The sequence below is a fragment of the Chiloscyllium punctatum genome, chromosome 19 (assembly GCF_047496795.1).
Source record: "Chiloscyllium punctatum isolate Juve2018m chromosome 19, sChiPun1.3, whole genome shotgun sequence".
Taxonomy (NCBI): Eukaryota; Metazoa; Chordata; class Chondrichthyes; order Orectolobiformes; family Hemiscylliidae; genus Chiloscyllium; species Chiloscyllium punctatum.
The window spans coordinates 40,923,110-40,941,326 of NC_092757.1; the positions used below are offsets into that span (position 1 = coordinate 40,923,110).

Here is an 18,217-nt window from a genome sequence, read left to right on the forward strand (position 1 = left end):
CTTCTTAGAGTGTTAAAAACTGTGCCACTGATGCACTGGTGAGAGGCGGCCAGCAGAGGGTAGTATTGTATGAATCTAGTCACAAAACTCAGAGGCGAGCACTGCTGCCTCACAGCGCCAGGCACCCGGACTCGATTCCACACTCAGGCGACTTTCTCTGTGGAGTTTCACATTCTCCCTGTGTCTGCATGGTGTTCCACTGGGTGCTCCCACAGTCCAACGATGTGGATATTAGTTTTGGCCATGCTAAATTGTCCATAGTGCGAGGGATGTGTGGATGTGTAAGGTCGGGACATGAGTCAGGGGTAAACGTAGGATAGCATTTGAATGGGTCTGGGTGGGTTACTCTTCGAAGGGTCAGTGTGGACCTGTTCGATCAAAGGGCCTGTTTCCACACTGTAGCGATTCCATGAACTCTATGGACAACAGGGACAGAGAGAGATGGATGATGGAGACATTGATTCCAAAACAACATTGCACAGCAAATGCAGACAGAGATGCACACAAACGTAGATACTGATACTAACGCACATAACACATGCACAACGAGATACGCAAGTAGATATGGACATTAACACACAAGCACACAAACATAACCCCACATATAGGCAAACAAGATGTTCAATACAGAGATATTTAATTAATAAGTTATCAATGGCTAGTCAGAGAAGGCTGGAGAATGGCGTTCAGAAATATTTTAGTCATGATCAAATGTCATGGCAGAAAAGATGGGCTGAATGGCCTCATTCTGCTCCAGTGTTCATTGCTCATATGATCTTTCCTGGAATTGTCTTTCCACGAGGTCAGTGGAGAATGAGTTTGATAAGTATTTGATTTAGGAGCGTTAATGGGAATTTAGACAGGTTTGAGGGGCTAAGTGGTCAATATCTGTTTCTAATTGTCGACTCCTTTTATATCAAAAGATTGGCAATTGGTTTGAGGGGAACACATTTTGAGATTAAGGATATTCCCATTTCAGACTGAGACAGGGATGCTCCTTTCTGTTTAGAGTTGTGTTATCTGTGATGCTCTCATACCTAGGGAGCAGTGAAGACTGGGTTACTGAAAACACTCAAGGTTGAGTTCCATAGAACTTTGATGAACTAGAGGATCCATGTTTATTGGGAACAGACAGGAAAGTGATGTTTAGTTACAATCACATCAACAATGCACATTCTGAATGGTGCAGCAGGCTCAAGGGGCTGAATGGCCAGCTGCTGCTCCTAACCCATGTGTTGCTCTCTCAAGCCCTCAGTAATGTTACAGAGGTAAAGAAGGCTCCCATTCAGCCTGTCAGCATCATTATAATTAGAAAGAATGAGGCCGTTCTGCCCTCTAAGAATTTATGCAGGGATAGATTGAAGTCATTCAGCCCACTAAGTATATTACACAGAGGATGAGGCCATCCAACCTTTCTAGCTTGCTGCCCAACAACAGGGGAATCCCGGTTAACTATCAGGGAATAAACATTCGGGATAAATGTTTATATTCAGGTTGCAAAGTTGCAACTGTGTGGAGTTCCTCGGGGATCAGTGTGAGATTATCAACTATTTACAATCTATACCAACGACGTGGATGAGAGGACTGATTGGCTTGGAGCTCAGTTAGCTCATTCACCAAGATAGTCATTTAACTGGACATGGAGACTCTACAATGGGATACAGACAGGGGAAGTTAGTGAGCAAAACTTTGGCAGAAAACAGTATAATGTGGGTAAAGAGAAGTCAGTGTTGAACAGAGAAAATAACAGTAACCTCCTTAAATGGAGAGAAAATCACAGAACTCATTGAAACAGAAGGATTAGTGCATTCCGGTACATGAGTCACATAAACCTAGTCAGCAGATTCAGCCAATACTTAGAAAGGGCTATCGAATCTTGCTGTTTTATGCAAAGACTATTGGGTATAATCATTAGGATGGATTACTGCATTTGTACATGACAATGCTGAGACTACATCTGTGTCTAGTAATGATCCCCTAAACTGAAAGAAAAATACGCAATGGTTTTAGAAGCTTTTCACTGATGTTTCACTTTACTCTTTGCTAGAATGAAGGCCTGATGGAATCATTGTGTGATACAGCACGGACACAGATCCTTCAGTCCAGTTTATCTGCAACGATCAGATATTCCAATCTGATGTAGTACCATTTGCCAGCATTAGATCCATAAGCATTCATACCCTTCTTTATCATATACCTATCCATTGCCTCTTAACTGCTGTAATTGTACCAGCCTCCACCACATTCGCTGCCAGCTCGTTCCATACACACACTACCTTCTGTGTGAGAAAGTTACCCCTTCAGGTACCTTTTTAGTGTTATCACTCTCACCTTAAATCTATGTCCTCTGGTTTGGATTCCTCGGACTTCGGAAAATAACCGTATCCATACCCCTCAGGGCCTCTACAAGGTCAGGGCACTTCAGGCCTGAGAATAAGAAATGTTCAAATTGCACCTTAAATGACCCTGAGGACAGTGTACTGGGCATAGCTGAGAAATGAGAGAACAAAACTAAGGGTTCAGTTTAATAAAACAATATATTCATTTTAACACAGGACTTTGAAGACATGAATTTATTGTACAATAGTTATGAAGTCACGTATAAAAATATTTTCAAATGATAAATTACAAATCACTCCTACATGGAGCAGATAACAGGAATGGAGTATGCAATCAGGGGAATGTTTAACCAGAACTTACATGTTTAAGGTTGGTGTTCAGGTCTCGTTATTGTATGTTTCAACTCAGAGAGGGAGAAAATGTCACTTGTCTGAGAAGCCACAGCCATTACTCTATTGCTTTACTTGTTCGTCTCAACAGCACCATATAGAAAATAGAACAATACATCAAAGAACAGGCCCTTGCGCCCTCGATGTTGCGCCGACCTGTGAACTATACTCAGCTCGTCCCCCTACACTATCCCAAAACCATCCATGTTCTTATCTAAGGATTGTTTAAATCTCCCTAATGTGGCGAGTTGACTACATTAGCAGCTAAGACATGCTTACCACTCTCTGCGTAAAGAACCTGCCTCTGGCATCTGTCTTAAATCTAACACCCCTCAATTTGTAATTATGCACCCTTGTACAAGCTGACGTCATCGTCCCAGGAAAAAGAATTTCACTGTCTACTCTACCTAACCTTCTGCTCATCTTGTATGTCTCTATCAAATCCCCTCTTAGCCTTCTTCTTGCCAATGAGAACAGACCGACGTCTCTCAGCCTTTCCACATAAGACCATCCGTCCAGACCATGCAACATCCTGATTAATCTCCTCTGCACCTTTTCCAATGATTCCACATCGTTTCTGAAATATGGGGACCAGAACTGTACACAACATTCCAAGTGTGGCTGCAGCAGCGTTTTGTATAGTTGGCAACATGATATTGCAGCTCCAGAACTCAATCCCTCTACCAATGAAACCTAACACACTGTATGCCTCTTTAACTGAGAGCTGAAAATCCATCAGTCATCTTTACCATTCATGGACGGTTCCTGTTGAGGATTTATTGGAATCTCCCCACTGCCAGGAGAGAAGGGAATTCAACCGAGTCCAACGGTTCCAGGAAGAAACCCATTGCCAGCAGCATCTGTGAGATAGAATAACAATTGAGACCATCTCAATTTTCCTTTTGCCATGAAATGAACTATTATTTGGACAAAGCTTTTCCAAACTAATATTCTGCAGAGTTTTTTTTTCTCTCTGTTTGCCTTCAGACATGTGTGTACGTGTCTCAGATTTATAGGAAAATAAATAATGATACACATATCGTCAATGTCCAAACTATATGTCATTTATCCTTCCATCATTTTTCGAGTAACTTTGCTTTGGCTTTAGATTAATTATTTTTACAAATTTAAGAAACCTACCTGACATGTGAGACAGTTGTGCTAACCACTGAGACACCATGCCACTACCCCCCACCCCCCACCCCCCAATGAATCACTGTGCTAGGGAATACTGGGAAAAGTGTAATTATGTAATATATACATAAAACAGTGGCAAAACACAGCAGATGAGGCAGTATCTGGAGAGAGAAACAGAGTTAGAATATTAAATCTGATATTACCCTATTGGGGTAAACTCATATTCGACTCAATATGTTAAATCTGTTTCTCTCTGCTTAGAATCTGCTAAGGTTTTCCAGCACTTTCAAATTACTTAGTCTTTTGGACTGTGGATAGTTGTCTGATCTGAAAGAGAACAGTGAACCTGCCACTTCTGTTGGCTCCTGAGTATTTGGTTATGGTATCTGAATGAAAAATTAAAAACTTTGTGAATGACAGGTTTCCAAATACTGATAACGTATTACACTACCATAATGCGTTATGAAAATGTTGAACTCAGTGGCACTGACGTCACACAATCAATCATCTGAAATAAACTAACTGAAGTGACAATTCCAATTGTTATCAATGTCTTGTCATGCTCCTGATGTCACTGGCATCATATTCATCCAGCAAAGTGTTACCTTTCCGAAACTTTAGGTGCAAACTGTCAAACATTAAATATCTTTTTTTTAACAGATTATATTCATCCAGGAGAAAGTGAGGACTGCAGATGCTGGAGATCAGAGCTGAAAATGTGTTGCTGGAAAAGGGCTGAGTCTTGAAGAAGGGCTCATTCCCGAAACGCCGATTCTCCTGCTCCTTTGGATGCTGCCTGACCTGCTGGGCTTTTCCAGCAACACATTTTCAGCAATATTCATCCAGGGTTTTGGAGGGCACTAGCAAGGGCAGAGTTTATTTGTCATCCCCAGTCGCTCTGGAAAAGGCGCCAGAGAGCTGCCTACTTGAACCTCTTCAATCCAAGTAATGCAGATCCATACAGAGCTGTTGGAGGGACATTCCAAGATTTTTATCAACCGATAATGAAATAAGAATAAATTAGTCCCTAGTCAGAATGACATGCAACTTGGAAGATTCTTTGCAGAGACTGCTTTTTCCATTGTTCCCATTTCCAGTGTAGAATTTTCTCTAATTACCATTAACCACAGTTTTGCTCAGGGTCTTTGATTCCATCTTCACCTTCGTTTGAAAGGGAAATCACTCTGATCTCTCCTCAAATTACATGGGAAGATCAGTTGAAAGAATAAAGAAAAAAAGACATTGTTTGTTAGAACAATGTCCTCGCAATATTCAAAAGAAAATTGATACATGGTCTTCCGATTATGTCAGAAGTTGTTTGTTCTGTTGGTGATGAGGCTGTTTGGTAAAACCTTGTGACAGACGGACAGGAGAAGCTCCAGTCTGTACCAATAGTGAACAAAACTATCCTGTTCACGGTGCATCAGATAGTGGCAAACATCCTACTGTCTGTTGCTATTGGACATCGATCATTCCAAACTCATCATTCACCGATGAACAATGGTAGCACAGAAATCAGCAGCTTCCAGCATCTAACGTGAAAGCAAAAAGGGAAAGGGAGGGTCAGGGGAAGTAACGTGACATACAGTGCGAGAGGGAGGAAGGGCCATGGTTAGTGGAAGGGTATGTAGCATCAGAAGGTGCAATGCAAGGGAAGTAGAAGGGTCAGGAAAGAATAGGAAGGGAGGTTGAGGTGCACCAGAAGGTGCAGAGAAAAGCATGTAGTTGGAAAAGTGAGATTGATGGACAATCAAACATCACTGTTCAGGAAAATTGGCATCTGGTTTCCTTTGAAAATGAAGAAAAGGTTACTCATACTTTTTTTTATTAATACTTGATTCCTGTTCATATTGTACATAGAACAAGCTGTATTGTTCTATGTTCTATGTTCTATGTTCTAAGAAAAGGTTACTCATACTTTTTTTTATTAATACTTGATTCTTGTTCATATTGTACATTCACTCGACAGTTCTGTATCTCCATCAAGTGCAGATATGTTCTTTTCTCCCCAATGCATTATTGTGACATTATGTCACTTTTTAAAACATTATTCAGAACTCTGGGTGCTTGTTCTTTTAATTTGCTTCCAATTCAACATAGAAATGAGAATGTGAATTGATCTTCTATAGTGTGTTTATAATGTAGAATTTAATTTAATCTTTATCCTCATCCCTCTAGCTCTTTCAAACAAACTTAATGAATGAGCCTGCGTCCACTGTGCAGATGAAAAAAAATTCTTCAGCTCTAACTATTGCAGTGGATGTTTTATAGAATATACTGCAGGTCCACATCAAATGGAAATGTCGCAGTGCACAATGCCAAACGCTATTCCAAAATTAATGATATACAAGTCTTATGAACAATACATGCAGAGAGGTGGAGTGTAAAAGCAGAATTCAGCTCCATGTCCAAAATATTGTTTGTGGCTTCCTCATAAAAGACCTCAACTACATCACTCTGTAAATTCACCAAAATATGAAAAACAAGAGACTGGAATTCCCAATTCTTCCTCTGCAACAGATCTGTAGAACAGGTAGAAAATCAAGGTTTGTTTCTGATATTCATAAATGTTGATGATATTAATGTTGGCGATGGGGGTGGGGTTGGAGAATGATAAACAATGTTGTGGATGACACAACGATAGGCCGGATGGGTCACGGTGAGGATGAGCGTGATAGGTTACAGGAGGGTACACATTGATTGTTCAGATGGCCAGATCAATGACCGATAAAAATTCGCACTGGAAGATGTGAGATGCTGCACTTTGGAAGAAGTAACAAGACAAGAGGAAACTCAAACCAAGAAGATAGGCTAGTCTTGCTTTTGGAGCAGAGAAGGGCGAAGGGTGAACCTGACAGAGGTGTATAAGAGCATGAGAGGTATGGGCAGAGTCAACAGACAGCAGGTCAAAAACAAGGTACACATGTTTGAAGCGAAAGAGAAGATATTGAAAGAGGATTTGGGGAAACCGTTTTGGATCCAGAGGATGGTTTGTATCTAGAATGCATTGCCTGGGAGGGTGGTTCAGGAAGGTAAACTGACAAACTTTATAAAACACTAGCATTAGCACTGGATGGTGCAGACTCGATGGGCCTTGTCTTTATATATGATTCCATGTAGTGGCAGCCATGAAAGCTCTGATACCTTCTGAAGCAGTAACCAATGGTACTTGTTGGTTTGTTCTGGCGAACTGTGCTCAGTAAGTGGCAAGATTACAAATCAACATCATCCCATGGAGTATCAGCACTTACTCAACCTAGGACAGCCCAGACATCTCTGAAATCATCCAGGATAATTCACATGCTCACTGCAAGCATCGTCCATCAAAAGCAATAACATAATGCAAGCTATTTGACACATTATTTTAAGGACACCGATAACATAGACACAGACTTCCCTTCATTACTATAAGGACTTGTCTCTGTAAGGGTGCTATTTCTCGGAAAAACAATAAACTCCATCCTATCTGTTCGCTTTGACAATGAGTCAGTTTTCCTGTTTGCCTGCGAGCTGTTCATCACAGCATGACGGCTTGTGTAACACTCCATCCACCACCAGTAATATTTACTCCCAGCTAACCCAGCACATGACATGCATTGCTGGCACACCCTCCGACCAGCCACTTGGATGGAACAACATCAACTGGACTGGAACATCTCAAGGGCAATTAATGCTGGTCTAGCTCCATTAAAATTCCAAATGAATTGAAAAGACAATCAGATTTTCTATAATTATTGAAAAATGTAGAGTCTTTTTTATTGATCTGATGAGTTTGCCACTGTCTTTATAGCTGTGTTATCGATGTCCATGAAATCATTTTGTACATATATTAAAAGAACAAAAAAAAAAGCTCAGGTCACAGATGATACAAAGCAATGCAGCATTTCAGCAAAATTGGCCAGGGCATTGTAGGCTATAGGTCTTCACGTAACTGGAAACAATGTACATTGGTGTTTTCTGGCTGGCGTAGATGTATTGGACTGAAGGGGCTGTGTATATGCTGTATGACTATCACTTTAATTGTTGAAAACAAAGAATGTAGTCTCACTATTTCCTTAGCGTGTGAGCATCAAGTGGTGAGGAATACAATCTCCAAGGTCACACAGCACACAGACTTGAAGCTATATCATTCTGCCGTCACTATCAAATGGTTCAGAACCCCATTTCTCTCTTTGTAACATACCTGTTAGTGTTCCTGCACCACAAGAATCCCTGGGGTTTATCACAATATTCTGAATAGAAATTACACATAGAAAACAGAATGTTGGCCTTGCTAATGAAACTCACTTCACAACAAGAACTGAAAGGAATGAGCAGAATTAAAGTTATCCATTCAACCCAATCTGATTTCTAAAGCAGTTTCAAGGCAGGCTTTCACTTTGCCCTATGCTCCTAACCTTTCTACAAAACCATGAAACATCCCGAGTGCGTTTGAGTGCTGTTTAAAAGTCACATATGGAACACTGTGCCCAATAATCTGAAAGGAAATGTCTCCATGTTCACGACAATCATTTTTTTAAATCTTATTTTTTATCAGTATTTAAAGACAACAGAAATGCAGAAACTAGCATCAGGAGTAAGTCACCAATAGAGCTCCATCATGTGATAAGATCTTGAATGATCTGATTGTGATATTAATCACACATTTCTCCTTTGCCCTTACAATGTTAGTGTGTCTTCTAAGTTAAAAATCTGCCTGCTTCTGCCTTGGGAATATTCAATGTTTTATCCACCATTGCTATCTGGGAAGAGAGTTCACAAATACACGACACTTTGAGAGGATTAAACATCCAACATCTTTTTCACAGAGATAAACTTCAGTTTCATACTTCATCCACTCCTGGTAATCTCTCAAACAAGCTGAAATATGGTTTCAGAATTCAACTTGAAAAGACTACTTGGAATATCCTGGGGTTGCCAAGATCACATGTTATTCGCCTAAACTCCAGCAGATCCAGAGTCAGTCAGTTAAGATCTCCACCTGAAATAAACATTCCACACAGGAGTCAATTGAATAAAACTTCTCTGGACTGATTTGCATGTCATTATGGCCTTTGCTCTCTCGATGTCGTCTCGCCACTACTCTGCAAAACTGGAGAAAATCTTCCCTATGTATTCTGTTTCAGATGTATTCTGTTTCAGAAAATGTCTTATGAGCTTTGACAAAGGGTCAGTTAAACTTGAAACATCAGCTCTTTTCTCTCCTTACAGATGCTGCCAGACCTGCTGAGATTTTCCAGCATTTTCTCTTTTGGTTTCAGATTTCAGCATCTGCAGTAATCTGATTTACATTTATCTTACCTCCCTCAAAACTTTACGCACACAAAGTTTTTATTTTGTAATCCACGTGCCTGGTTCCCCTGTGCCTCAAGTCAATCTCTCTACTGAAATAATACATTGCAGTTCAATTCAACCCACCAACATCTTTGAGCGCACAGTTAATACTTCCTACGATGCTCCATACAACGATTTTTTCTGTTCACTTGACCCACCTTAATCTCTTTATGACTCAAGTCCTCTTCATATGGTGCGTTTCTAACAGTTTCAAATGTCTGCATTCTTCTATAGTACACACAGAATATTTGGCCAAAGTAGTAGTTTGTGGCCACATTCCAATGGAATTGACAATGTAATATGTTTAATTAATGTCTAAACTATGAACTTGTGGCAATGTTAAAGTGTTTAGCAGTCCCATCACTCAGTTCCCAAAACTCAAAGTAGAATCTGTGTGGTTAGAATTGAGGAACAGCAAAGGTGAAAAACCATAGTTGGAGTTATGTACAGGTCTACAAATCATAGTCAGGAGCTGGGGCGGATGTCACATCAGGAGATAGAAAAGCTGTGTAGGAAAGGCAAAGTTACAGTGATTGGGGGGGTTTCCAATATGCAGCTGGACTGGGAAAATCAGGTTTATAGTGGTTTGCAAGACAAGGAATTTGTGGAATGTCTGCAAGATGGCTCTTTTGAGCAGCTTATGGTGCAGGCAACAAGGGAACGGGCAATACTGGATTTAGAGTTATGCAATGAGGCACAATGAGTTGATAAGGGAGCTTAAGGTAAAGAAACGTTTATGAGGCAGTGATCATAATATCATTGAACCTACTCTTCAATATGAGAGAGTGAAGGTAGAATCAGAGTTAACAATATTACTGCTGAATCAAAGCAACTACTAAGGCATGAGGGAGGAACTGGGTTACATTGACTGGGAGAGGAGGCTAGCAGGAAAGACAGTGGAACAGTAATGGAGGGAGTTTCTGGGAGTAAGTCAGGAGACATAGCAGAGGCTCATCCCAAGCTAAAAGAAGCGTGGTAAAGGGAGGATGAGGCAACAATGACTGACAGCGGAAATCAGGGTTAGAGTAAAAGCAAAAGAGAAATCAGATAACATGACAAATAGCAGTGGGAAACCAGAGGATTTGGAAGCTTACCAGAGGGCATCAAAATAAGAAATAGGAGGAAGAAGATTAAATATGAGGGTAAGCTAACCAGTAATATAAAAGACTGTAAGAGTTTCTTTAGACATGTAAAGTGCAAAAGAGAGGCAGAAATGGACATTGGTCACAGAATAGTGGGCGGCACGGTGGCACAGTGGTTAGCACTGCTGCCTCAGAGCGCCAGAGATCCGGGTTCAATTCCCGCCTCAGGCGAATAACTGTGTGGAGTTTGCACGTTCTCCCTGTGTCTGCGTGGGTTTCCTCCGGGTGCTCCGGTTTCCTCCCACAGTCCAAAGATGTGCAGGTCAGGTGAATTGGCCATGCTAAATTGCCCGTAGTGTTAGGTAAGGGGTAAATGTAGGGGTATGGGTGGGTTGCGCTTCGGCGGGGCGGTGTGGACTTTTTGGGCCGAAGGGCCTGTTTCCACACTGTAAGTAATCTAATCTAATACGACGCTGGAGATATAGTAACGGGGAACACATAATGGCTGAGAAACTGAACAATTATTTCACGTCACATTACACAGTGTGAATAGCATCCATTACACACGAATAGCATCCCCAAAAATTCAAGATAGCGAGGGGACAGAGCTTTTAGGAGAAGTTGCTTGAAAAACTAAATGGGTAAATAAACTGGACCAGCTGGACTATATCTCAGAGTTCCAAGGGAAATAGCTGAAGAAATAATGGAGACATTTTTGGTGATCTTTCATGAATTTCTAGAATCAGCGAGAGGCTCAAAAGACTAGAAAGTTGCAAACGTGACAGCCTCTTTAAAAAGGGAATAAGGCAAAAGGTAGAAAGTGACAAACCAATTAGCCTAACCGCAGTCATGTGTAAGATCCTGGAATCCATTTTGAATTTTGAGATTTCTGACTACTTGCAAGTGAATTGTAAAATTGGGCAAAGTCAGAATGGTGTCATCAAGAGGATGTCATGCCTCATAAATCTGTAAGAATTATTTGAGGATGTAACAAGCAAGTGAGACAAAGGAAAGCCAGTCGATGTTATCCACCTGGACTTCAAGAAGGACTTTGACAAGGTGCCACACAGGAGGCTGCTGAGTAAAATCAGGACCCATTTTGTTAGAGACAAGATACTAGTGTGTGCAGAAGCTTGGTTATCTCGCAGAAAGTAGAGAGTGGGGATAAAAGGGTCCTTCTCAGGATAGCAGCCAAAGACACAAGGCTCAGTGTTGGGACCACAACATTTTACTTTGCACATTAACGATCTATATTAAGGAACTGAGGGCATTCTGGGTAGGCTTTTATATGAAATAAAGGTTGGTAGAGGGGCAGGTAGCATTGAGGAGGTAGGGAGGCTGCTGAAGGATTTAGATAGAATAGGAGAGTGGGCAAAGAAGTGGCAGATAGAGTACATCTCGGGTAAGCATGAGGTGATGCACTTTGTGAGGAGGAAGAGAGGCATGGACTATTTTATAAATGGGGAGGAAATTCAGAAGTCTGAAGTGCAAACAGAGTTGCGAATTCTTGTACAGGATTGTCTCACGGTAAACGTGCAGCTTGAGTCAATAGTTAGGAAGGTGTGTTTCTGCCGCACAGTGTGTTTAAATTCTTCTATTCAGCAAAAGAACTGTGAGTCAACTCTTACAAACAATAATATTTGTTTATTGACACAGCCAATATTACTACAATAAAGTTTACTATAAAATAATGAAAAATACTGCAAACGGTCTTATGCTTAACTTAATTTTGGCTGATGGTATACCACTAGACTAGAACTTTGCCAGGCTCCACGGGGTGATGCCTTCTTATTCTTCCGATGATATTGGAGTTGTCTTCTTTCTCCGTGGTTACTCTCCAGTTACCGCACTCTGTGGGCTTTGAGGTGATTCTTATCCTTCCAAGTCTTCAAGTCCTTCAGAGTGTATGGAGGATCTGCTAATGGAATGATCAGGTTAATTTACCCTGATCAATCAGACTCAACCAGGGGTTGGCATATTGATGGCCCAGGGGCGACATTCCATTGTCCCATTAACGTCCATCTTCAGGAGGGTATTGCAGGGTCTGTACTGTAGCTCTCAGGTTTGTTTGCAAACCATCTGTCGGGAGCTGCAGCCTGTGTGGATTAGCACAGAGACTTTAGACAAGGCTGGGATCCATTTCCCAGCATGCTTTTATCACTATTCATTTTTGTAACTCCATGATAAGTTTATTAATGTCCATCATGCGTTCATTGTTTTGGGTAGCCTATCCGGTCAGAAAGACAAATACAATGATGACATTTATTTTGAGAGGACTTGAATATTAAAGCAGTGATGGATTTCTGAGGCATTATAAGGCTCTGATCAGAACATATTTGGAGTATTTTGTGGTAGGATCATTTAAGATATATCGAGACAGATACATGAATGGGCAAGAAGCAGAGGGATACAGATCCTTAGAAAATAGGCAGCAGATCATCACCAAAAGGCACGCCAATCTCTTCCATCACTTCCTGGAGTAACCTCGTGTATACCCCATCTGAACCAGGTGATTTATCTATCCTTATGTTTGTACTTCAATCAGTCTGCATTTCCTCTCAACATGTCTACACCCTGTTCCAACCAACTGATTGACTGCTTTCCATTTCAGTGCTATATACAGTGCTGCCTTCCTGAGCAAGTACGGTTCCCAACGTCCTGTGAATCACGAAATGAATGGAAAAGGAATGCATCAATGCCTTCCTAATAAACAGCTCATGCCTTATCCATCGACTCTCCTGCTGCTCAAATGCTGCCTGGAGATGTTACAGAGGGAAAAAAACAGGACTGGAGATGTAACAGAGATAAAAATGCGTTGCTGGAAAAACGCAGCAGGTCAGGCAGCATCCAAGGAACAAGAGAATCAACGTTTCTGGCATAAGCCCTTCTTCAGGAATCAGGGCTGAAGAAGGGCTTATGCCCAAAACGTCGATTCTCCTGTTCCTTGGATGCTGCCTGACCTGCCGCGCTTTTCCAGCAACACATTTTCAGTTCACTGCATCAGTATAATTTCCCATTCTGTTCATTTCTCTGTCTCCTGTAGGTACTCAGGATGCTCCTGACTCAGCAGAATTCCCAATTCCTGTTTCGTTCATCACCACATTGAAGGCAGTTGGTCAACCAGAGGGATGGAGAGAGAGATCTGGACACTTCAGCAAATCCTGCAGATAGGTAAGATCACTCACAGTGAACCGAGCAGAGTGTATTTAAGGCATCGAACTTTGGTCCAGAAGACATGACATAGATACAGTGTTGAAGCACGAACGCAGATCATGATGGTCCTAGGATCAATCCCCACCCTCTTGTGAACTTTTATCTCTGCTATACTGAGCCTTCCAGTGTCAATATAGGAAGTTGACAGTTATCAATCCAGGCCTGTGCTGCCTTCGTAAGGATCACTACAACAGAGGGGAAAGCAGGCCTCCCCCAAGGAGATGGCATTGAAACCTGGGATCTTTCTGTTCTATATTCCCCCTCTCACATTGTCTCTGTCATGTGATAGAGACATACAGCAATGAAACATTCCTTTCAGTCCAACTCGTTTGTGCCAGGGTCTTGAATGATTGTAATTCCCAGAAAAATTCCTGTTTCTGTGACCTCCACCCCTCCCATATTCCCGCTGTATATTTCAAACTTACTCCAATGCTGACGACTCTCCCTGTATGTAAATTGCTCCAGTGTCGATAACATGCCCAATCTCAATAATCTCATCCTGCACTCAGTACAATAATCCCTATTCCTGTAATCTTGCACAGTACTTACAGTGCACCCATCTCTGTACAATCCTAGGGCCTGCACCAGAATACCCACCTGTATACCTTCCTCAAGCCCCAAGAGAACATGATATCACTGTAACGTTCTGCAGGTCCAATCACACTCCTGCCTCCTGGCCTACAGCACCACACGACCTCAGTAACCTTCTCCCATTCCTACCGAGCTCCTTATCTGTATAAACACCTCCAGACACTTTTCAAGCCACAACAGCACTCCACACCTCTGTTTGCTCCTCCACTCCCTACAGCCCTCCCAGCACCTCAAACACTCTCTCTTTGTGCAATTCGGCAATTTCGGGCGGCACAGTGGCGCAGTGGTGCCTCACAGCGCCAGGGACCCAGGTTCGATTCCAGCGTTGGGTGACTGTGTCGAGTTTGCACATTCTCCCTGTCTGCGTGGGTTTCCTCCTGATCCTCCAGTTTCCTCCCACAGTCCAAAGATGTGCAGGTCAGGTGGATTGGCCATTCTAAATTGCCCACAGTGTTAGGTGCATTGTCAGAGAGAAGTGGGTCTGAGTGGGTTACTCTTTGGAGTGTCGGTGTGGACTTGTTGGGCTGAAGGGCCTGTTTCCACACTGTAAGTAATCTAATCTAATCTAATAAAGTACCTGTTCCCATGCTGTAGGGAATCTAATCTAATCTCTGCCTCTGCATTCATGTTACTGTCCCTAAATATATCCCTCTATCCATAAACAGCCCCAAACCCTTCAAACCTACAAGGCTCTGTGAACTCCCACAGCTCCAACATCCCTCCTTGACTGTGTAACATTTTCCAGTCCTGAAACACTCTGAAAATGTGGATATCCTACAATCCTCCCTATCTGCATAATCCTCTTAGGTCCCTGCAACACCCCCGATCTGTGGAACCCACTCCAATGCTTGTGACTCTCCCGATCAGTTTCTACAAGACTTACTATCTATGTAACATCCTCCCGTCTAAATCACCCGCCCTGTCAATGTAACCTCCTCCTGTCTCCCCACCAATCTAATCATCTCCATAACCTTCTCCAGCTCTTACACCCCTATCTGTGTAAATGTTACACTCCCCTACAACCATCCCTAAAGCAGTGTATGCAATGTTCACTATCTGTGATAGTGTCTCCAGGCTCTATTGCTGTTGCTGTCTCTGTAAGCTCTGACAGATTGTCCAGCTTGCCAGTCCATTTAATTTCCAGAACCTCAGCATCCGACATCAGCAAATGTTTTCAATAACTACAGCCTTCCATATCTCTGCTCGTTCCTCAATTCTATACAACTCTCTTAATCTATGTAAATAGCAACATTCCATAAAATACTCCCTGTCTGCGTAAACTGCCCCAATCCTATACTGAGAAGCCTCACTGTCCTTTTGATCATCTGTAGCCCCTTCAGATCTCCCTGTATCTTTCCTGACACCATTGAATACAGCTCATCTCATGTTATAATTCCTCTAACTCATATGTTACTCCCCATCTCTGTGATATTTAGATTTTTTTTTAGATTACGTACAGTGTGGAAACAGGCCCTTCGGCCCAACAAGTCCACACCGCCCCGCCGAAGCGCAACCCACCCATACCCCTACATCTACCCCTTACCTAACACTACGGGCAATTTAGCATGGCCAATTCACCTGACCTGCAATTCTCATTCTTTATCTCCAGAACTTCCAATCCTCCTGATCGATGTAAGGTTATTGATCCCTTGCAGCATGTTAAACAGCTGTAGCAGCCTCCAACTCCTCAATGCATCCTGTCACTGTAACCTCCTCAAATACTACATCTCACTGTCTTTGTAATATCTTCCAGTAACTGCAACCCTGTTGATTTCTATAACCTCCTCCAGAATAGCACTCCACATCTCTGTGTAACTGATGGGAATGCTGCAAACCTGCCTTCACAGTGTTCACTCACTCTCTGAACTCCTGCTGCTGTACAACCCTCAGTATGTCTGGCTCCTCCAATCCCTACACTTCTCCCTGGCTGTGTGACCTGATCCAGTCCCTTCAACACTCCCTATCTCACTCACACATGCAGCTCCAACTATTGTCCATGTCAGTGTAATTCCCGGCACCAACAATCCTCCCGGTCTCTATAAACTCTTGCAGCTCCACCTACCACCCCGATCTGTGTAATCTCCAGTCCGTCCCAATCCTCCCTTTCTATATAAGCTCCTGTAGCTCCAAATACCACCCCATCTGTCTAATCTCCAGCCTATAACCCTCCCTTTCTCTAAAAACTTTTGTAGCTCCAATTGCTACCCCTATTTAGAACATAGAACATAGAAGAATACAGCGCAGTACAGGCCCTTCGGCCCTCTATGTTGCGCCGATCAAAGCCCACCTAATCTACACTAACCCACTATCCTCCATATACCTATCCAATGCCCGCTTAAATACCCATAAAGAGGGAGAGTCCACTACTGCTACTGGCAGGGCATTCCATGAACTTACGACTCGCTGAGTGAAGAACCTACCCCTAACATCAGTCCTATATCAACCCCCCATTAATTTAAAGCTATGCCCCCTTGTGTAATCTCTAGTCCCTATATTCCCCCCGATCTCTGTAACTCCTTCAGAACTGATAACCCTGGAACTCTCCTTGACACCTTTCAGCCCGACAACCATCTGATCTCTAACCACCAATAGTGATCTCAAACCACCCAAACTCTGTAACATCCTCCAGTCTCTACAACCCAGCTTTTCTCTGTTAGCTTCTCTGGTTCCCCTTTATCTCCGGTTCCAGATCCTAGTTCAGGGAAACAATGTCTCAGTACCGAATCTGTAAGTACACAGGAATCTTTGGAGTATCAAAAAATTTGCCTCATTTTCTAAATTTTAACAACTGCAAGTTCAACCTTCTCCAGCTCCTCTCATCAATATCCCTCCATTTTGAAGATCAGCCTGGTGAACCTTCTCTGGGCTGCCTCCAATGCAAGGACATTTTCCCTCTAGATCGGGGACCAGACCTGTTCACAGTATTCTCAATGTGAGCTGATTGGAGTCCTCTATAGTTGTTACAAGCCTTCTCTATTTTTATTCCCCATTCCCTTTGGAATCAATGCCAGCATTCCATTTACCTTCTCTATGACCTGTTGACCCTGTATACCACCTTTCTGAGATTTATACACAAGGATTCCCACGTTACTCCATGGTGTAGCTTTCTGCAGTTGATCTGAAACCAAGAGGTGACAGCAATAATCACGAATGTATGGTAAACGATATGCCAGAAATGCTAACTGCACACTTAGAAATCTATGGAATAAGTGCAGTCCATAAAACCATCATGTATAGGGGTAGAATTTGGCCATTCGTTTCATCATGTCTATTCCACTATTCGATTATGGATGAATTGTTTCTCAACATCAGTCTCTCACTTACTCCCTGTAACCCTTGATCTCCTTACTTATCAAGAACCAAGCTATCTCGGAGTTAGATACACTGAATCACTTAGTATCCACAGCTCCATGAGGAAGTGAGTTCCACAGGTCCATCACCCTCTGGATGAATAAATTCCTCCACTTCTCTATTCTAAAGGGTCGGCCCTTCACCCTGAATCTGTGCCCTTGGCCCCGAGTCTCTCCTACTAGTGGAAACATCCTCCCCACGTCCACTCCATCCAGGCCCCTCAGTGTTCTGTCAGTCTGAATGAGATTCTGCCGCCGCCTCTGAAACTTCGAGTGCAGAACCAGAGACTTCACCTACTCCTCATACGACACAAATTTCATTTTGGGATCTTACTTGGAAACCCATTTCTTGTACCCCTTCACATCCTTTGTCCAGACTCTTAATGTATAACATGTAGAGTGTAGTCCCAACACTGACTTCTGCGGAGCTCCCCCCATCACCAGTTCCCATCGGGAAAAAGACCCCTTTCTTCACATTGTGTCTTGTGCCAATCAGACAAATCCTCTATCCATATTAAGCATGTTATTCTGAAACGGCAGTTTCAGTTCACACACACTGCTGGATTTATTTTTCTGTCTAGCTGTAAACAGCAGAGTATCACCATTACCTTCCCGTCAGTAATTCCCTGGAGAAGGTGGTGGGGAGCTGCCTTCCTGACCCACTGCAGTCCTTTGGGTGTAGGGATAGACACAGTGCTGGGAGGATGGAGCGTGGCTTGGAGGGCACCTTGGAAATGCTGGTGTTCCCGTGCATCGGGAACTCCTGTTCTTCTAGGGTATA

At 42.6% G+C, this 18,217-nt stretch overlaps 1 long non-coding RNA gene across 2 annotated transcripts in view; it reads right to left on the reverse strand.

Moving 5' to 3' along the window:
• The window catches only part of LOC140491278 (uncharacterized), a 104,100-nt gene that overhangs the window by 30,726 nt on the left and 55,157 nt on the right, over nt 1-18,217 (reverse strand). For both annotated transcript variants that reach the window (XR_011963269.1, XR_011963270.1), the window contains exons 2-3: nt 3,479-3,589; nt 2,332-2,427 (exon numbers count right to left, since the gene is read on the reverse strand). This is a non-coding gene — a long non-coding RNA (uncharacterized lncRNA). The remainder of the gene's footprint in view (nt 1-2,331; nt 2,428-3,478; nt 3,590-18,217) is intronic.